Source organism: Dendrobates tinctorius, unplaced genomic scaffold (assembly GCF_039654945.1).
Source record: "Dendrobates tinctorius isolate UK_male_01 unplaced genomic scaffold, ASM3965494v1 ptg000134l, whole genome shotgun sequence".
Taxonomy (NCBI): Eukaryota; Metazoa; Chordata; class Amphibia; order Anura; family Dendrobatidae; genus Dendrobates; species Dendrobates tinctorius.
This window is the reverse complement of record NW_027361802.1, coordinates 9116659-9139873: the sequence shown is the minus strand read 5'-3', so window position 1 is coordinate 9139873 and position 23215 is coordinate 9116659.

Here is a 23215-nt window from a genome sequence, read left to right as displayed (position 1 = left end):
TGTGACAACCATAATTTTTTTTCTTCTATACATCAGCCACGTGAAGAGCTCTTGGACTGCTAGTGAAGTAGTCCTGTGTGCTCCTTTTGAAGGCAAAGGAAGCCTGCTAAAATTAAAGGGAATATGTCAGTAGGATCATACTCCCCCTATCCGAATGAATGAACATGCAGGTCTGTGAAATGTAAATCCACGGACACCTTTAGATCTTCTATCTGTTGCTGCATTCCCGAGTAATTAGCATTTTAATCATATGTAAATGAGGAATTGAGTGCTGTGGGCACGGCTAAGCACTTAAGGAGCCAATAGCTTGATAGCTCGCTTTCTGATTTCCTTGTCTGGCACCGGATGCCACACACAGAGATGGCAGATCAATTTGCAGGACTCTAGTCCATCGGTTGGGTCTTTGCTCTGTGTGGTCACTGGACGGAGGCTTGTGACTCTCTTACTTTACACTCTCCCCGCCGCGTATATTGATTAGCCAAGCTGGTGCAATGTCATCATTATGGTTTATTGCACACATGATGTAGGGCCAGCCAAGCTAATCAAAAGCCATGTGGAGAATACCTGAATGTAAGCGATACAGGAGCCTCTCATCCAGCGGCCACAAAGCACTGACCTGGCTGATGGATTCAGAGTCCCGTGAATTAACCCGCCCATCTCTAGTCACACAGACAAGTGAGCTATCAAACTAAAGAGGTTCTGGGGGAGGGGGACAACCTTGGGAGGCAGAAACCCCTTAAGTGCTCTGTCACACTCATAGCACTTAACTCCTTAGTTTCATATGAATAAAAATGCTAATTATTCAGGAATTTAGCAACAGAGAGAGGTTATAAAGGTGTCAATGGAATTATGTCTCAAAGTTCTGAATGCCTATATATGCTATTTGTGAGGGTTGATCTTGATTATTGCTTCTCATTAAAGTGTGCATTTGTCCTAATAAAAGTCAAACACTGTTCAAAACAGAATGTCACTACTGCTTGCAGCTCTCAGAGAGCTTTTCCCAAATGCCCGTTTTTTTTTTTGTAGGTGGACAGTTTGGGTCCTGAGTCTGTAGCAATGTTTTTAGATGTCACTTTTTTTTAAAAGCTCCTGCTACAGCAAGCAAGATCAGGTCAGGTCTCTGGATGTCAGCGCTAGCAGCAATCTAAAGAGAAGACCAAGGTGGATTATCTCTGCCTCTATCTTCTCTTTTGACATGTAGGTAGCAGTGAATTTAAGAATCAGCAATGCTAACGCTTTTATCATCTGCCAGGCATAGCAGAGGTGCCAGGTCTTAGCAGATCCAGATCAGCTCTGCAAGTGTCTTCTGACACCACATAGGGCTGTTTTTTTTCTATAACTAGGACTAAAGGTACTGTCACACTTAGCGATGTACCAGCGATCCCGACCAGCGATATGACCCGGTCAGGATCGCTGGTACATCGCTAAGTGGTCGCTACTGAGCTGCCACACAGGCAGATCTCACCAGTGACATCGCTGGGGACGGGGGTCGCTACTTACCTGTCACACTAGGCGATCCTGACGTCCTCCCGCCCGGCTCCACGCTCGTCGCTCGTCTCTCCACAGGAAGCTGACGACGAGAAGCGGTCCAGGACATTCTCGCGGGATCAGTGATAACCAGCGGGGGAGCGGGTCGTAAGTAAGTATCAGACACAGCAATGTCGCTAGCAATATCGCTATAAGCTCACAAGTTATAGCGATATTGCTAGCGATATCGCTTAGTGTGACAGTACCTTAAGGATGCCCTAGATAAAATGAAAAAGTGAACAACAAAAATTCAATACCCCCAAGATTGGGCTAGGTGATTTTGCAAAAAAATAAAATTCTTTTTTTTTTAGACTTAAGTATGATTTTCAATTACAATCTAGATTTTGTTTTTTTTTGTGGGTGGTCCTCCATAGGAGTGCGAGTCCAATTTCTTTTCTCGGATCCATAGACTTGGATTGCCGATTTTGATCCCACCCTTGGTTCAAAATTGGAAACATGTCTGTGAATTTCCATGGATTGTACATGGAGATTTGAATCTCGTCCCCCGAGATCTCGGGACGTGATCTGAACCCGCGCATGCGCCGTCCCCGGACCGGCGGCCATCTTTCCAGCGTCCATGTTCCCGAAGGACACCGCAACATGACGGCGGCCAGCAAGGGATGTGCGGGGGCCTCCGGGCTGCGAGGAAATGCCGGCGGAGCCACCACCCCTGCATCGGAGCACAGCCCGCCACCACCCTCACCCCACAGAGCCAACCTGCCCCAGCTCAGCACAGGCCACCTGCCCCAGCACAGCTGCCCCTGCCCCAGTACAGCCCACCTGCCCCAGCGCAGCTGCCCCAGCACAACCAACCTGCCCCAGCACAGCCGCCACCGCACGAGCCTAGACCACTGAATGACCCCTGTGACTACTCCACCTGTGCCGGATCCCTTCCCAGGTAAGCTGAATTCGGACTGTAAGACGGACCCCCATTTGACACATTATTTTTTTCCCTATTTTCCTTCTGAAAATTGGGGTGCGTCTTATGGTCCGGTGCGTCTTATAGTCCGAAAAATACGGTAAGTAGTTTCACCCAGGAAAAATAGAGAAAAGCTCCGTAAACTGGCAAAACTTTGAGAAAACACAGATATGAGGCGACACGGAGATACCACTACTGCAAATGTTTGCCCTGTTTTTTTTTTATTTTTGGCCTAGCTAGTGCTGTATATAAGTACAGTTTCACCCAGGAAAAATAAAGAAAAGCGCCGTAAACTGGCAAAACTTTGAGCACACACAGATATGAGCCGCCACGGAGATACCACTACAATAAATGTGTGGACTTTTTTTGGCTAAATACTGCTGTATTTAACCAAAAGTGACAGCCAGCACAAAAAAATAAAACAGCCGTAAATTGGCCAAACTTTGAGCAGGCACAGATATGAGCCGGCACGGAGATACGACACCAAAAAATGTGTGGCCTGTATGGTTTTTTTTTTGGCCTAAATACTGCTTTATTTAACCAAAACTGACAGCCAGGCAAAAAAAAAAAGAGAAAAAAGCCATAAACTGCCCAAAATTTCAGCACACACAGATATGAGCTGGCACAGAGAAACCACCCCCAAAATTGTGTGGCCTTTATGGTTTTTTTGGCCTAAATACTGCTTTATTAAACCAAAACTGACAGCCAGGCAAAAAAGAGAAATAGCCGTAAACTGGCCAAACTTTGAGCACGCACAGATATGAGTTATCATGGAGATACCACACCAAAAAAAAATGGCCTGTATTCCAATTACACCTGGGGCTAGCTATATACGGCTAATATATCCCACAGGTAGCAGCAGCACCAGACCACAGGAAGCAAATGGACCCTCTTGATGTATGCAATGCTCTATATACACATAGTGCCTGCAAGCCTTGCACTGATGTGTGTGTGTACACTGTACAGCAATGTACAATCCCCTGCCTGCCTAACACTGGAACCTATATACTCCAGAATTAGTCCTTAGAAGGACTGTTAGTTTAGCTGGATGTGAGTATTTAGGATGGTAAACCCCACACTAAATGAGAAATGCCTAATTCTGACCCTATCAAGGCAGCCGCTCTCCCTACACTCTCTCAATCCGGAGCTGAATGCGCAGAGCAGGGCAGCGTCCGGTCCCTTACACCCCTGATGATGCTGTGCGGCCAGCCAATCACTGCACGATCACAACAAAGATGGCTGCAGCGTTTCATGGCCTGGCAGACAAATCCTGCACTGTGATTTGGTCTCTAAAGTCCACCAAAAATGCTGGGTGGAGACCAGAGTTCCCGCCGAGTTATCCCTGAAATACTCCGTGCTCACCGAGTACTCCGAGCACAGTGATACTTGGGCGAGTACCGAGTAGTGGCCAGCACGTTCTCTCATCACTATTCGGAAATCAATACTTTGTGGAATATCCATGATTTTTAATCACAGCTTTCATGCATCTTTTTTCATTCCTATTACTTTTAGGATATTACTAGCACTTGTTTTACCATCCAGCTGGTCCTATTGCAGGAGGATTGTGAACACCACAGCAGGGTTTTTTATGCTTTCCTTCATTAAATAAGATTTGGTTCAGGTGATCACCTAATCAGAAGCACATTAAGTAGAATGAGAAGTACTCTGGTTGGAATTCAACTGACACTGGAATGGATTGGCTGTCAGACATGTAGAGAAGGTGTTTTTATAAAACTGTGCAGTGGTCTCTTAATTTTTGTCAGAGCTGTATATATATATATATATGATATTTGTTACACGGGGCTTTGCATGTGGAGTTGGGGCTATGCAGAGTGGGCGGGGCTTGATACATACATATATACACTCAGCTTTATATATATATATATATATATACGCACACACTATGAACAGAATAATAAAATAAAAGTAAACGGTATAAGAAAACACTTTTTTTTTACTCTCGAAATGAAATAATGTAAATTGCACAGTGATTTATAAGAGCAATCAAACAGCACCCCATGAAAATTTCACTTCCATACAACAAGACCTCATATAGCTACAATGGTGATAAAAATGAAGTTAGGGTTGCTAAAATGTAGAGAGGTAAATACTTAAGATTAGTTGGGGAATTTCTCAAACTCTAGTAGGGCAGGTTCACACAAGTGTATAAAGAAATTGGTTAGCGTTTCATCCAGAAAAGTGGGACGATTTTCTTCTCACTTGTCATCCGCACGCAATCCGTTTTTTTACTCCACAGCTATTAATCATTTACAATTTCCTATGTTACAAGATTTCAATGTATCTGTAAAAATTAGGTGCTATACTGTGGCATCCGATTATTTTTTTACTCACTTATAGACTTGAATGGGTGAATCTCATCCAGTTTATGGAAAAAACTGGTGCTTGTGATATTTTTCACACGCAGATTTGGTCAGTAAAAAAAAACGGTCATGTACACTTTCCCATTGAATAACATTGTTCCGAGTGCTGTCCGATTTTTTTTCACAGGCAGCACTCGGACAGTCATGTGAATGAGTCCATACTATGAAAACATCACCCGTGTCACTCTTTCTCCCCACTCTAAACAAGGTTTGGGAATAACATCAAGCTTTCTGTAGTTTTGATTGCATTTTTGAGGAGGGTTCTAGTTAATGAAAATAACGCATAAAGCTATTTCATTTTAACGCAGTGTTAACCCCTTAGTGATTTTTAAAATTCTGACCAGTGTCCCTTTGTGTGGTGATAACTCTGGAACGCTTCAACAAATCCCATTTATTTTGAGATAGTTTTTTCGTGGCACATTATAATTTATGATAATGGTAAATCTAGGTTGATATGTTTTGAGTTTATTTATAAAAAAATATCAGAAACTTGACAAAAATGTAAAAAAAAAATTGCAATTTTCAAACTCTGAATGATTATCCCTTTAATCCACATAGTCATACCACAGAAAAACATTTCCCACTTGTCTGCTTTACATCAGCACCATTTTTAAAACGCTAATTTAGTTTGTTAGCCTTTTGGGAGTGGATATATATCTGGCAGGTGAATGCCAAAAAGGCGCAAAATAGCAAATGTCTGCAAAATAAAAAACAAAGAATTGTTGGTGTTCCTGGAGTTCCTTCTACCAGTCCAGTATTGAACCCTTTATCCTTCAAGTATTGTATTTGAAGAAAATACTGATGTGACTGTAGCTTGCCTTTGGACCCGTTATTTTTTTTTTTCAGTTTTTTTCAGTTTAATTTTAAAATTAAGTTTTACATATTTACAATTTTTTATATTTTACTACAGTTGTTATGTAATTATTTTATTACATTAGCTCCATCCTTAACCCTAACTATAACTAGAGCTAGAAAAAGTTTATAAATTTAAAATCAGCTTTTAGAAATGAATGAAGACATTATTTAATGCTGGTGATCATGGTCGCTGCTTATGCAATGAGTAGCTTTCTTCATTTTCCTGAAAATGTTGTCATCTTGGTCACTGAAACATCTCAACTGCTGTGCTCTGCATAGGTAGCGCTGGGGTGGCACTAGCTTTGCCTCTCTAAGGCTGGGATCACACATGCGAGAAAGTCTGACGAGTCTCGCATCTTAATACCCGGCACTGCCGTCGGCACTCGGTTCGGAGCGTGCGGCTGCATGGAAATACATGCAGTCGCGCGCTTCGCTCCCAAGTGCCAGCGGCAGTGCCGGGTATTAAGATGCAAGACTCGTCCGACTTTCTCGCATGTGTGATCCCGGCATAAGAAAGATTATTGCTTGCTGCTCTGCTCATTTCACAGTGGAGTTGTTGGTGCAAAATGTTGTAACTCCCTAGTTTTTGGTCTCTGAGGCCTACCCACGCTATTCCACCAGCAAAATTACAGAACAAAAAATAGCACATTCCTAAGTTGATGGTGCAGTGCCTCCAAATGAAGTTACAAATATGTCATCAAGATAAACAATACTGCACAAATAGAGGCAGCGGTACATTTTTGCTGGTAATATTACAGTATACAGTACTGTGCAAAAGTTTTAGGCAGGTCTGGAAAAAATGCTGCAAGTTAAGAATGCTTTTTAAAAAGTAGAAATTTTAATAGTTTATACTTTACTATGTAATATAACACAAAAAGAATGAACAAGACAGGAATCTAAATCAAATCAACATTTGGTGTGACCATCCTTCGCCTTCAATTCTTCTTTCCAAACTCGATGATGTTGAGATCAGGGCTATTTGCTGTAGAATAAATTTAAAGTCAGTCAACTACCTTATGGCATTGCATGATGGATAAGTATTTCCCTGTATTTCTCAGTATTGGGGACACCATTAATCTTGACTCCCAACTCCAAATCCAAAAATTTCCAAGTCCATTTTTTAAAATGCAGCCCCAAAGTTGCAAGGAACCTCCACGATGCTTCACTGTCGCCTGCAGACATTTATTATTTTACTGCTCTCCAGGTCATCTGTGAGACTCATCAGTACAGAGCATACAACTGCCCTTTTTCCATTTTTGTGCATATTTGAGTCACTTGGCCTTGTTTCCGTGTTGTCAGTATGGATTTTTTTTCACAATTTTTCTGTGAACACTGCTTCTGGTTAGATTTCTCTGAACAGTTAATGGTTGTAGCTGGATCCAACTAGTTGCTGCTGTCAGTTCTGAGTTGATGGCACTGCTGGACATTTTCAGATTTTGAACGCACATGTAGGCAAAACCATAGAGAGGTACAGACTATGAATATGTCACTGAAAAATAATGGATATCACTATCTGACTACCTGATCAAATTGTTCTTTGTCAATAATTACGGTACTTGTAGATGCATAGCTCTAGAAGATGTAAAAGGTCCAGAGATAGAAAGCCCTTTAGAGGAAAGTATAATGCAATTTTTTTGGTTTTAGTGGACAACGGATTGTACTTTATGCAGTCTATTCTGCTAACATGTTGTGAATATAATCTGCGCTAATGAAACTGTTCCTTTCATTTTAGTACCGTTCCCTATTGCTTTCATTATTACAGTAGATAGTGAAGCACTATGCTAATTTTTTGCATTAAACCTCAAATAGAAAAAAATGCTTTTTTTTATCTTCCGTCTTCAAGATGCACTTTTGTTTTATATCAAAATAAAGAAAGATACAACTGCAGCAAACAGCTAATTATATACTGCGCCTTGCATAGCTGTGACATTAAAACTGTCCTTTTATTATTATGTGAAAATCATATTGCAGATGCTAAGGCACCAAGCAATTCAGACTGTAGATTATGAATGTTGCACGCGGAGCAGGACAAGACCCCCAGGTAACACTCCAGGAAACTCCGTACGGTTTGTACTCAATTGTCACCTTGCGTCCTTTACGTGGAAGGGGCCAGGAACAGGCACTACCAATTTGGGTGAAATAGAATGTTTAAATTAATGGAAAACATTTTATTGCCATGATTTGTGCCAATATGTTTTGAAGATGGACTATAAGGGGGTTTCCAGTGAAGATAAATAATCACCTATCACAGGATAGGTTATAACTTCTATATTGGTGGGGGTCCGGCCACTGAGAACTGCACCAATTGGCAAAATGGGAACATTTTAGCATGGACTGCTGTTCAACATTCATTATCCATTGCTCCTGGAAAAGCAAAGGGCAGCACTCGGCTGCCCTATAGGAAATGAATGGTGGGATGTACGGAATGTGCACTACAGCTCCGTTCCGATGGAGATAAAAGTGGCCCATCGCGGATAAAAATGTGGCTAAGTGATAGATTCAGGTTTAAGCGAATTGTACAGGTATAAATACTTTACAAATGAAAAATCTTACAACGGTTGTAATTCAGTGAGTCACGGGGCAAAACAGCATATCTGGAGTTGCTAAAAGAGTGAGGGGATGGTAAATTAAAAAAAAAAAGATTCACTTTTTCACTGTACCGTTAATGTTTGCTTACATGTGCAAGGCTTAAAGGGGTTGTCCGGCCTTTGGCTACAAGATTGCAGTCACTCTTTGCAACAGCAGACTTGTGAATCCTCGCAACCACTACATGCCGTGACGACTCTCCGGTATTCCTGTGCAAGTATGTGATATGAATATAGTGGGGAAACAAGTATTTGATACACTGCCAATTTTGCAAGTTTTCCCACCTACAAAGAATGGAGAGGTTTGTAATTTTCATCGTAGGTTCACAAATAGCACTTTGTATCTGTTGCGGCCCAATGTACGTGGAAACTATAAATGTGATAAAACCTGGCTGCCAATTTATTATGATGATTTCGCTGCACTGATTTTTCCAGGTCATATATCTGTATGACATTTTACAACGTAGTACATAGTAAATTGATCTGTTTTGAAAACTATTATGTTGAAATATTCTGCTAGAGTTGCCAGTTAAAAATAAGTGGCATGAGGAAAGTTGCCTCTATGTCATCTAGTGGTAAAGTGAATACTATCAGTAAGCATTGTATTACAGCAACATATAAAGTGTACATGTCTCAGATGTTATCTGTTTCATAGCAGTGCTAAACTTCGCTGGAAATAAAGATTGCATATGTAGGTTTATCAATTTTAAAGTCACCATAAAGCTTCAGTTACTATTTTACTTAGATATCTAAAAAATAATTATCGCAGTTATAAACATCAATTCCCAAAGTGTTTTCAAGTTGCCCTTTCTTCAATTTGCAATGTAATTAAGAAATGGCAGTTAATAGGAACAGTAAAGGTCAAAATAAGAAAACCTCTCCTGTGTCTTCAGATAAAATTAAGCATCAGAAGTATGCAAAAGAACATCTAAACAAGCCTGATGCATTTTGGAAGCAATGGTATTTGATACACTGCCAATTTTGCAAGTTTTCCCACCTACAAAGAATGGAGAGGTCTGTAATTTGTATCGTAGGAACACTTCAACTGTGAGACAGAATCTTAAAAAAATCCAGAAAATCACATTGCATGATTTTTACACAATTAATTTGCATTTTATTGCATGAAATAAGTATTTGATACAATAGAACAGCAGGTATTTTGGCCCACTGTTCCATACAGATCTTCTCAGATCTTTCAGAATTCGGGGCTGTCACTGAGAAACATCGAGTTTCAGCTCCCTCCAAAGATTTTCTATTGGGTTTAGGTCTGGAGACTGGCTAAGCCACTCCAAGACCTTTAAATGCTTCTTACGGACCAACTCCTTGTTGCCCAGGCTGTGTGTTTTGGGTCATTATCGTGCTGGAAGACTCAGCCATGATCCATCTTTACTGCTGTTACTGAGGGAAGGAGGTTATGGGCCAAAATATCATGGTACATGACCCCATACATCCTCCTTTCAATACGGTGCAGTCATTCTGTCCCATTTGCAGAAAAGCGCCCTCAAAGCACGATATTTCCCCCACCATGTTTAATAGTTGGGAAGTTGTTGGGGGTTGTACTCATCTTTCTTCTTCCTCTAAACACGGCGAGTGGAGTTGATATCAAAAAGTTATATTTTGGTCTCATCTGCCCACAAAACCTTCTCCATGCCTACTCTGGATTATCCATATGGTCATTAGTGAATTTCAAATGGGCCTGAACATGTGCTGGCATGAGCAGGGCAGGGGAATCTTGTGTGACCGGTAGGAACAGGGCCGGTTTTAGACAAAGTGGGGTCCTGGGCAAAAGTTTAAGTGGGGCCCCAAATGCTCACATATTGCACCATCACACCAAAACATTTCTGTTGCATTTACGGTACATGTGCTGAGTTCAATCCGTTAAACGAGTTATCGACAATATTGAAGTTGTTTGACGCATGTTCCCCGGCCTCTTTACTCCGGCTGAGGAAGAATGATGGGGAGAGAAGATCATCAGTACAGTATAATACAGGTCCCATATAGTGCATACAGTGGGTACGGAAAGTATTCAGACTCCTTTACATTTTTCACTCTTTGTTTCATTGCAGCCATTTGGTAAATTCAAAAAAGTTCAATTTTTCATTAATGTACACTCTGCACCCCATCTTGACTGAAAAAAAGAGAAATGCAGAAATTTTTGCAAATTTATTAAAGAAGAAAAACTGAAATATCACGTGGTCATAAGAATTCAGACTCTTTGCTCCGACACTCATATTTAAGTCAAATGCTGTCCATTTCCTTGTGATCCTCCTTGGGATGGTTCTACTCCTTCATTGGAGTTCAGCTGTGTTTAATTAAACTGATAGGACTTGATTTGTAAAGGCACACACCTGTCTATATAAGACCTCACAGCTCAGAGTGCATGTCAGACCAAATGAGGATCATGAGGTCAAAGGAACTGGCCAAGGAGCTCAGAGGCAGAATTGTGGCAAGGCACAGATCTGACCAAGGTTACAAAAGAATTTCTGCAGTACTCAAGGTACCTAAGAGCACAGTGACCTCCATAATTCTTAAATGGAATTAGTTTGGGACCACCTGAAGTATTTCCAGATGTGGCCGTCCAGCCAAACTGAGTAATCGTTGGTAAGAGAGGTAAAGAAGAACCCCAAGATCACTGTGGCTGAGCTCCACAGATACAGTAGGGAGATGGGAGAAAGTTCTTGTAAGGATTCCGGACTTTCCTTGAACCTGTCCACCCTGATCCAAGATGGAGTTTTGGATCTCGCCCTGTCATGGAACTTCCTGTCTGTCCTGATTATTTAAGTTCGGGTCATGTGTTTCCCCTGTGCCTGAGTATTTTGTTGCTGCCTTGCTCCTGCCCATCTGCTAGTGCTCTTCCTCTCTACATTCTGCTGCCTACTGCCCTGCTGCGCTCAACTACTGTCTGGACTTCTGGTGTGGAGCTGATCACCCTTGGAGCTGCTGTGGCCAGTAAGGAATCCAGACTTTTGTCATCTCCTTTGGGTCTGTGTCTGTTGGGGCTGCGTTACTGGACTTGTGCGGGACTTTCAGGTGCATATAGCGACCTTCTCCTGTTTTGCTTCTCCTGTGTCACGCTGGACTTCTACGTTTGAGTACCGTGTGCATTTCACCCTTATGTTTGCTGGACTTTTGCACCCTAGTGCTGTGTGCATGCTGATTTACTACATCATGGGATTGCCTAATTAATATGGTGTACTTGCTTATCTGCTACTGGACTAGTACGTTCTGTGCCCTGTGTGCACTTGAGTATCAGTACTGTTTGACTGGTTATTATTAGTGGTCTTACCCTGCTCTTCAGTCACTTATATCATTTCCATATTGTGCTGAGTCTGAGTTTTTGCTACAATTGCAGAAAGTGTACTGTCAGTCCTACTTTACCTGCATTATTCCATATTGTGCTGTGTTTCTGTTACTGCTGCAGGAAGTACTCTGTTTAGTTTTGTCACTTGTGAAATATACTAATTTACATTAACTTTGGTTTCAGTTTCATATTGTCCCTCGCAATCAGATTCCGTAGTACCCATATAATTATTACAGTTCCACAAAGTCAACTATCACTGCAGTTCTCCACCAGTCGGGCCTTTAAGGCAGAGTGGCCCAATGGAAGCTTCTTCTCCGTGCAAGACATATATGAAAGCCTGCATATAGCTTGCTAAAAAAACACATTAAGAACTTCCAGACTATGATAAATAAGATTCTCTGGTCTGATGAGACCAAGATAGAACTTTTTGGTGATAATTCTAAGGTGTATGTGTGGCAAAAAACCAGGCACTGCTCATCACCTGCCCAATACAATCCCAACAGTGAAACATGGTGGTGGTAGCATTATGCTATGGGGGTGTTTTTCAGCTGCAGGGACAGGACGACTGGTTGCAATTGAAGGAAATATGAATGCAGCCAACCACAGAGATATCCTGGATGAAAACCTCTTCCAGACTGCTCTGGACTTCAGACTTGGTCGAAGGGTCACCTTCCAACAAGATAATGACCCTAAGTACACATCTAAAATAACAAAGGAGTGACGTGTTCTGTCGCAAAGGAGTGGCGACAGAACAACTCTGTGACCATTCTTGACTGGCCCAGCCAGAGCCCTGACCTAAACCCAATTGAGCATCTCTGGAGAGACCTGAAAATGGCTGTCCACCAACATTGACCATCCAATCTGACAGAACTGGAGAGGATCTGCAAGGAAGAATGGCAGAGGATCCCCAAATCTCGGTGTGAAAAACTTGTTGCATCATTACCAAGAAGACTCATGGCTGTACGACCTCAGAAGGGTGATTCTGCTCAATACTGAGCAAAGCATCTGAATACTTATGACCATGTGATATTTTATTTTTTCTTTTTTAATACATTTGCAAAAATTTCTACATTTCTCTTTTTTTCAGTCAAGATGGGGTGCAGAGTGTACATTAATGAGAAAAAAATGAACTTTTTTGAATTTACCAAATGGCTGCAATGAAACAAAGAGTGAAAATGTAAAGGGGTCTGAATACTTTTTGTTTATATGCAATAGTACAGACTGGAGAGTTGTCCTTTCTCTCCTACTGTCTTTGGTGCGTTAGTAATATAGATGGGTAGATGCAATAAAATAATAGTCGCAAACGTTCATAGCGCTCTTTTTTTTGTATCAGCAGAGGTGTATTTCAGAAGAGAAGAAGGAAGAATATAAGAAAAGAAAGGGAGAGAACACGAAGAAATTAGAGTGAAACATTTAGGGGCAGTAGAATAGTAAAAGAAAAGGGGGAAGGGAGGGGGGGGAACGGGCCCAGACCTCCAAGCCAGCCCCTAAGAAGCTTCCTCAACCAGCTGAGATAGTCCGGCAGTTTCCTTGAACAAGATCCAGGGATGCCATATACGAATCAGGCGGGTGTTGTCCCCTTCCATTTCAGCCGTCAGTTCCTCCATACGGAAGATATCTGCGAATTCCGACACCCATTCCGCCATAGTTGTAGGTATTTCTGCTCGCCAATGGCGTGGAATTACCATGCGTGCCACGGTGACACAGAACCTAAGAAGGCTCCGTTTCTGAGAGGATATGGGACCCAAAAGGATCGAGAGGACGGCAATTTGCGGGGAAGGGGGAACATAATCTCCAGAAATTTTGTGATAAGCCAAGAACAACTTTGTCCAGAAGGGTTGTATAGCGAAGCACTGCCACCATATATGAAATAGTGTGCCTCTCTCGGTTCCACACCGCCAACAGGTGTCATCTACTGACGGAAAAATAGACTTTAGTCTAACGTGGGACAGATACCATCTGGTCAGTATCTTAAAGTTTTTCTCCTGTGCGCCCCCAGCCGGGGACATTTTGTGTGTGAAAAGGTAAGCTTTGTCAAGGTCATCAGCAGAGAATTTACATCCCATCTCCTCTTCCCATGCCCGGATGTAACTCGGGATCACCTCCGAGTCCCTATCGTGGAATTCTTTATATAAAAGAGAAATCAAATGAGAGGGAGGGTCTTTCTGCTATAATAAATTTTCCATTCTTGTCATGGGGGGGGTAAGAAGTGCGGTCAACCATATGTCCTCGGATAAACGACTTCAGCTGATTGTATTCCATCCAGGAGAGCCCCCAGTGGGAAATTGTTCCCGTAGGGTCTCCAAAGATGGAATATCTCCTCCCATCAATACCTGTAATAGACGTAAGTCAGAACTGATATGCCAACCTAAAAATTGATCCCTGAAACGACCAGGAGGAAAGTCTGGGTTGCCAAAAATTGGTGTCAACGGATTCAGGACGCTAATCAGCTTCTTTTTAATTTTTATGCGATTCCAGAGTCATATTGTCTCTCGCGCTAAAAAGCCCGTGGATCCCTCAGAGTCGTTTGCAGTAAGGTCATAGCATTGTTAAAGGATGTCTGTTCCAATTGAACCCATTCTTTAGAACGGTGGCCAAATTGCCAGTCGAATAGGCGTGCTAGTATGGAGGCCCTATAGTAAAGTTCCAAGTCAGGGAGGCCAGCACCGCCTCTGGTCTTTGGAGTAGTCAGACTGTTGTACTTTAAACGGGGCTTAGAAGTCTACCAAACAAATTGAATCAGTGCGGTTCTAATGGTTTGGAAGAATGCCTTCGGTGGTGCAATCGGGACCGCTTGAAACAGGTATAAAAATCTGGGAAGAACATCCATCTTAAAGGAGTTCATCCTACCAAACCACAAGATGTTCTTTCGTCCGTACTCTCTCAAGCGCTTCAGGGTCGATTCCAGGAGGGGCAAATAATTGAGTTTGTAAAGGTCAGTCATGTCGGTAGGGATTTGAACACCCAAATATTGAATAGCTTCAGCTTTCCAACGAAAGGGGAAGTTCCCCATTGTTCTCATAAGTTCTGCTTGTCCTAGGGATATATTAAGGGTTTCAGTTTTCTGAAAATTAATTTTAAAATTACTGACTGCACCATATTTTTGAAACTCCACCATCAACGACGGGAGGGAAATGTGCGGCTGAGGGACATACAGTAGGAGGTCATCTGCGTAAAGAGAGACCTTATAAAGAACATGGTCCACCCACAGACCGTGCACACTGGTGTTCCCCCTAATTGCTACCGCTAAGTGTTCCACTGAATACTTTTTGTATCTACTGTATGGTATAATGCACTGACCATGGTCATTAAAAGGGTATAATGCAGCCCCTCTCAGAGTATACTGCTACTGCAGTCCCCCTTAGAGTATAATGCAACCCCACTCAGAGTATACTGCAGTCCCCCTCATAACACATAATGCAGGCCCTCTCAGAGTATAATGCAGCCTCCCTCAGAGTATAATGAAGCCCCACACAGAGTATAATGCAGTCCCCCTCAGAGTATAATGCCGTCCCCTGATAGAGTATAATGCAGCACCACACACAGTATATTGTAGCCCCCTCATACAGCATAATTCAGCCCCCTCAGAGTATACTGCAGCCCTCCTCAGAGTATAATGCAGCCCCTTCAGAGTATAATGCAGCCCCCCTCAGAGAGTATAATGCAGCCCCCCATAGAATATAATATAGCCCCCTCATAGAATATAATGCAGCCCCATACACAGTATAATGTAGCACCCTCATAGAGTATAATGTTGTCCCCTCATAGAGCATAATGCAGTCCCATCAGAGTATAATGGAGCCCCACACACAAGCATAATACACCACCCACACACACAGTATAATGTAGCTGCTCCACACACAGTATAATGCAGCCCCTCCCACACACAGTATAATGCAGCCCTTCACACAGTATAATGCAGCCCCCCACTCACAGTATAATGCTGCCCCCACAAACACAGTATAGTGCAGCTCCCACACAGTATTATGCAGTCCCCCACATACACAATATAGTGCAGTCACCCCACACACACTATAATGCAGCCCCCACAAACAGTATAGTGAAGCCCCCACACACAGTATAGTGCAGCCCCCACTCAGTATAATGCAGCCCCCACATACACAGCATAGTGCAGTCCCCCCATATGCAGTGTAATGCAACCCTCCACTCACAGCATAATGCAGCCACACACATACAGTATAGTGCAGACACACATGGCATAGTGCAGACACACACACACAATACTTACCTTTCCTCCTCGATCCCGCTGCTCTGGCTTTTACAGAGCATCTCAGAGTCTCATGAGCTCCACTGCTGACACACACTGAGTCAGAGTCAGAGGGGGAGTGATGGGAGAGGGAGCATCACGTGACGCTCTTTCCTCTGAGTGCAGGTAATGAGTGCAGAGTAGGAGTGCTTCTTAAAGAAAAACTAACAGGTCTGTGAATATATTAAATATTCAAATATTTACAATGAAGTGGGTCAAAATACAGTGGGTTAAAATGGCAATGCCTTGTGTGTTGCTTTATATACACTGTTATATATTGCTACCAGCACTTTTGGCACTGTATTCATTGTATTAGCCAGAAGCAGAAGTCCAGGACATCTGCTCTATGTTGCCTTTTAACATAACAGGACTACCCATTAAAAATCTATTACATGCTTCAATAATGTCTTCCCAACATGCCTCACTGTTATTCCGTGTCCTCAGGGAAATTGGACATAATGTCGATGGCATTAAAATGGCAGACATGCCTCCCTATTTATAGATTTAGATTTCCTCTGCATCATCATACAGAGACGGGTGCTTAGTTATGACTCACTATGGCAGCCAATATACTTCTATTCTCCTGTGTCTGGGCATCTTCTCATGTGATCAGTATTCTGCTAGGAAACATAGTGGTCGTGTTTTCCTTCCTACACAATCCAGAAAAATATTAAGATTAGACAGTCCTCACTGGATACCTTTTAATGGAGTTTCGAAAGCTTGCAATTTGTTACCTTTTAATGGCTAACTGAAAAGATGGTATCAACCACTGAGGACTCTCAATTCTGAATATTTTTCTATCTACTGGTTAACACGGTGCAAAGATATACATCTTTCCTGTACACAATGCAGCAAACCAAAGATAGTATACTAGCTAATCAGTGTCTTTTGTCTCTTAAGACAATTCACAATTTTGTAATGAAATTTGTAATTATTTTGGCTAAATGATGATGCTGTTGCACACATGTCCCAGTCTGTTTGATGTTCTGGTGCTCCTTGTGTTTTATTTTCAAGGCCTATATAAAAGTTCCTGTTGGAATAATGCTTATTATTTTATATATTTCAGCAACTACTGTTTACTACTATGTATGTCATGGTACTGTTGCAGGATTTCCCTATTCCTTACATTAAGCAGCGCCCTATTCTGTCCCCCGGATTACGGCGGAAGGTGGAGACGCCGGGATCATGTACCTTGCTATGCTCCCGACTTACCCTTATCTGTGCCCTCCCCCACCCAGGATGATGTCAGGCCGAAGTATAGGATTACACTAACCAGACAGACAAGAGAAGACAGGAATAAATTAAAATTGCAATCATACAAAATGCACTCACTAAACAGAATGGAACACAGAGGAGGATAAGGTCATAGAAAGTGAAATTCAATAGGATGAGGATGAACACGCAAACAAACTCCATGAAGAAATCTCCAGAACAACTCTACCAATGCATTGCACAAGCACCGAACAACTATTCCAACTTCAAACCAGGCAGAATGAATTATCACTGGGAATTCCTAAATGCCAGTGGAAGCATATATAGCAAAGGGGAATGTCCAACAAAGAACAGCTGAGGCAATACATGATGGAGAGCTCCAGGAGATCAACTGAACTGATTAACCCTAGCAATGCTAGAGCAAAGAAAACCGGCACTGTTTAGTATGATGGTGAAGCAGTTGTAACCAACGCAGGAGTTCGGGTAACCAGACGCCTCAATCTTCTGGCCTCATTCTGATGCGGTAAGTGACACTACCCCCCCTCCTTCTAAGAGGGACCTCCGGAACCTCAGGGTCAGGTTTATATTGGTGTGCAGCTTGAAAAGACCGGACCAACCTGATTGCATTAACGTCAGATGCTGGTACCCACATTCTCTCCTCAGGACCGTAACCCTTCCACTGTACCAGATACTGAAGAGACTGGCGTACCAAGCGAGAATTGATAATCTTAGCTTTCTGGAATTCCTGATTCCCAACGACAATGACTGGGGAAGGTGGAGATGGGTATGGTTCAGAGAAAGCAATGTATTTTTTTTAGAAGTGAACACATTCTGAATGTTAAAAGTGGGTGGCAATGCAAGGAGAAATGCTACTGGATTGACGACGCCACAATCTTATAGGTACCAATGAACATGGGTCCTAGTTTCCAAGAAGGAATCTTCAATTTACTGTTCCTCTAGAACAACCACACCAAGTCACCAACACAGGTCCAAACGTCTTTGATCAGCCATACTCTTATATTTGGGCCCCATCTTCTTCAAATTATCAAGAACACCTTGCTACACTGATAAAATAGACGAAGAAAACAGTTCCTCCTCAGGTACTCACGAAGAACGATTTCTATTGAAGAAGCTGAACTGAGAATGAAATCCGTATACACCGAAGAATGGGGACTTGCCAGTAGATTAATGACAACTGTTATTCACAGCGAACTAGGCTGTGATAAATAAGAAACCCAATCATCCTGATTCTGGGACACTAGTGATGGGCGAGGACTAAGATGTTCGGGTGCTCGTTGTTCGGGTCGAGCAAATTGGAATACTCGGGTACTCGGACAGAACAACGAGCCCAATGTAAGCCTATGGGAAACCCGAGCATTTTTACAGCAATCCCCCCGGGGGTTCTTTTAGACACTAAAAACGTCTGAAAACGATGGAAACACTGCTCAAATGACATGGGGACATCATGGGGATCGCCCCTGGAAGCATTCCTGAGTCCTAGTTCACAGCTTTACACAATTTTTTCAGAGTTTCATGCCATTTTTACCAGTGCACCAAAAAACATACCAAAACGAAACCAAAACGAATTTTGCTTGGAAATATGTTAAGGAACATCCTTTCCAGGTTAATGACTTGTATATAAGGCAAAATAATTAACCCCAGACCAAAATGTTCCTCCACCACTTGGGCTATGTTCAGACGCAGCATTTTTGAAGCGTTTTTCAACTTTAACATTGCTTTCAACCAATACTAATGCATTCACTGTGAAAGGTCATTGAAACCTTTAACAACACCTTAGGAGAAGGTGCAGTACCTCTGTGGCGACTGAACCTCAGGGGCGCCACATTTGCGCTGGTGACAGGATCAATCTGGTACAATGATCGTCCACTACATATATACCCCAAACGCCAATAGAAATTGGCTTAAAAAATGTAAAAAGCACTGGCATGCTAAACACATTAAGAACTTGGTAGAATGAAGGCAATATATGTGATTATAACCAACATCCGAAAGGAATGGTTGTACAGAGTCTATCAGAAACCTGCTTAGACCCTGTTGCAAAGCACAATGCTACAAAAGATGGTAAACGTGCAAAACAAATATATTTGATTTATGTTTAGAAAACAGCATATAGTAAATGGTCCTGATAGCATAGCAGAGCTGTACGGGCAGCATTTCTGCACCAGAGAATAGATAATAATCCTTAAGGTTCCACACGCTAGACTAACAGGTGGACTATCTTCATAAAGGACCAAATGGAGCTGAAACATGTACGTTCAATAAGAGCATGGCTAATGTAGGTTCAAAGGAAAAGATCATTTCCAAAAGAAAACCTCTCACATATAGTGGATTATTAGGCATTACCCTCTGGAGTAATGAAGGATGCGGAATGTCCAGAAATAGAAAATATATATATATTTATATATACAGTATATATATATATATCAGAATAAAATATTGATGGTATAATGGGACAGAAACTGCAAAATGCACCCCATCAAAGAGTTGGGCCTAGAGCAGACAAACATGAATCATAAATGTTGATGGTATAACGAGGCGAAAACCACCAAAAGGTAACCAGTCAAAAAGTTAGGCCTAGAGCAAATGGGCATAGCTCACATAGGCAGACCGGGTCAATGCAAACATTTGGGTTTCTCTTCCCTTTTTTTCATTGTAAGGTCTATATCTATGAAATCTGACATAGTCTGGGCAATGGCACGCAATAGGTTAATAATTTAATTGTAAGCATATTTAAATTGGTCTATTGTGTGACCTTTTTTGACCAATTAAACTTTTTATCTACATATGCGGTTATTCAGTATTTAGCATTTGCATTTGTACAAACTGCTGACTATATGTGCGGTTTATCTCATTGCCTGCCTTGTTATATTGTGTCACAGTAAATCAGAGCGCTAACGTTGGCATCAACCAATGGGCTCACTGTGTGAGCTGACCGTCAACACCCGTTTTTATGCGGCTATTAAAGTCTCTTACATTTGCCTTTGGGCTAGTTACTTATCTAGCGTACCATTATTATGGGCTGTCCCATTTATTGGTGCTTCACATTGCTTTGTCTCTGATATGCAATTAGGACGTTTGTGCAGGGACTTGTTGGCTGCTACAACAACCGTTCTTTATCAGTCCATTTGGAATTTTTTTTTTCACTATGTTTGGCGCATGCGCATTAAGTGAAGAGTCTGGCGCCGCCGCTGTTTTATTCATTGGTCATCGCGATAACTCATTCTATGTGTACAGTACATGTTATGAATATACTTGACACATTTGTAGCAAGTAAGTAGTCTTAGCACCGCCTTGTTCATTTACCAGACTGCGACAATCTATTTAATGTGCATTCCCTTATCATATTTGGTGCATGCGCAGTAAGTGAGGGGTCTGGCGCTGTCTTTATGTTTACCGGGGCACTGTGACAACTCATAGTGATGACGAACGTCCTGCTTTATATTAACTGACGCATGTGCAGTAGATCGAGCACCTGACTGGGTGTTTAATTATGCGGCGACACCATAGAAGATATATTCATTATGGGTAATGTGTCGCAACCATGCTTGGCGCATGCGCAGCAAGCGAAGAGCCTGGCGCTGCCCTTTTGTTTACTGGTTACTGTGACAACATATAGCGATGACGAACGTCCTGCTTTGTATCAACTGACGCATGTGCAGTAGTCCAGGCGCCTCACTGGGCGTTTATTTATGCGCCGACATCATAGAAGATACACCCACTATGGCTATAGCGTCGCAATCATTCGCTATACACTCTTCTGGGTTATACCCGCCACACCACTCCTCATGCTACTCTGGTAAGTAGCGCAGCTGTGCCTTGCTTACAAAGGTATATATTGGCACAGGTACCCCTGACGAAGCCACGGAGGGTGGTGACACGCGTCGGGTTTGTGCTCCCCCTCTACTTACTCCACATGGGTCTTTTTATTAGATGAATACCATTCCGGTCATTACATATGGGTGGTTCATCTCAGTTTGTACCAATAATCCATTAATCCGGAATTCCATTCTGCGGGAAAATCGCATTTTAAATTCCCGCGATTTTCCCGCGGAAAAACTAGCGTTTTGCAAGCGTAATTAGCTTGCAGAATGCTAGCGTTTTCCAAGCGATCTGTAGCATCGCTTGGAGAACTGATTGACAGGTTGGTCACACTCGTCAAACACAGTGTTTGACAAGTGTGACCAACTTTTTACTACTGAGGCCGCCTATGCTGCATCAGTAGTAAAAGATAGAATGTAAAAAAAAATAAAAAATGATGTTATTCTTACCTTCCGATGTCCCGCGCATCCGTTCCCAGTAATCCTTTGTGAAAATGCCCGCGATGACGTCCGTTCTCGCGGGATCGCGATGTCTCGCGGTAATTCGCGATGACCGCGAGACTTCGTGATCCCGCGAGAACGGACGTCATCACGAGCATTTTCGCAAAGGCTTACTGGGACCGGGAGCGTGGAGAGAGGCAGGAATGCTGCGAGGGACGCCGGAAGGTAAGAATAACAATATTTTTTATTTTAAATTCTATTTTTTACAGGGATATGGTACCCAGAGCCCGGAGGACAGTCTCCTCTCCTCCGGACCGTGGGTACCATCCGCAATTGTTCTGCTTACTTTCCGCATGTTGTGCACAGCCATGGGTGCGGGATCGCCGCGATTCCGCAAAATACTGAGCATGCTGCGTTTTTTACCGCGAAAAGATTCCGCCGCGGTAAAAACCGCAGCATTAGCATAGCATTGCGGAATCCCATAGGAATGCATGGGATGCTTATTTTTCGCGTTTTCGCCGCAGAAACGCGAAAAAAACGCCACGTGTGAACTCAGCCATACACTTTATCTTTTCAAAATATCAGCTATAGGTAAGCTGCTCAGGTTATTTTGTGTGGACGCACTTGCATGTATTTTCTCCTTGTGTGTAATCTTGTGTAGTGCAGTCACAGGCGGCTTCCAACAGGTTGGCCAAAAAGGCACATCTTCACTACTAATATCTAAGTTGTTCCTATTTTAACAACATTATGTTTATGTGTGCAAATGTTGTGCAAAGGTTTACTTCAGATGGTACGCTGTTTATATGACCATTAGGTCGTTACTTAAATTTCCATTTATTGAGGAGTCAGGTTTAGGGGGTTGGCTCTATTATGAGCCCAGTCATAATTGTGTTGTGTCACATGTGTGACTGATTTTAATGTTTTTAAATGTTATTTCTCATGTTCATCTATGTCCAATAAACTTTATATATCTATAATCCATGTCTCTGGTGATCCCTTGTATGGCCTGTTCCTTTTCTCTTGAGTATTTGTGATTCAATTAGTACAGGCTTAGGTTGGATCCCTTTGAACCATTTTTGTGGTGCCCCCACAACAGTTTCTCTAGCTCCCTGATCTGTGAATGAGGAGGGACATTTTTAAAATATCACTCAGGTGAGACACAAAATCAGATCTTGTGTGGAAGTATGATGTGATCACAGCACCCCAGAGAGAAAGAAGAGTATATGGACTATGTTATCCTCTGTCTGCTGGATTGATGGACATTTATTTTGTTACTGAACTGCATTCGGATTCTGGACTATCTTATCCTTTGTGCGGTGGATTGTATATGGATTTTTCATATTTTTGCTTAAATAAAGGTCTTGGAATTGTTCCCTCTTCTCTTGCTCTCTTCTTTATTGAGGGTGTCTTGATAATTGCCAATAATTTCCATTTGTTGGCTATATTCCATTTGCACAACAGCATGTGAAATTGATTGTCAATCAGTGTTGCTTCCTAAGTGGACAGTTTGATTTCACAGAAGTTTGATTTCCTAGGAGTTATAGTAGTGTATAATCAAACTCCAAACTCCAAGAAATTTAAATTATGAAAGAAGAAACCTAAGGTGAGTGTGTTCTCTAGGATCACTTAGATACTGAGAAACATTTTAGCAGCTCCACTCAGTAATTGTATCTGACTGCAGCTCGCTCATCTGTGTCCATAGTTATTGTGAGCTACAGTATGTATTGATCTTTCCAGCTAAAAGCCAAGTCAGAGCATTTAAATCTTTCATATTGAGGCACACATAAAGGTCATTCTCACATCTGCAGCAATATAAGAATTATATTGAATCTCTTTACCAGATGTTTAAATTTTAATGTTCCCTGCAAAGAGAGCATTTCACATTTTA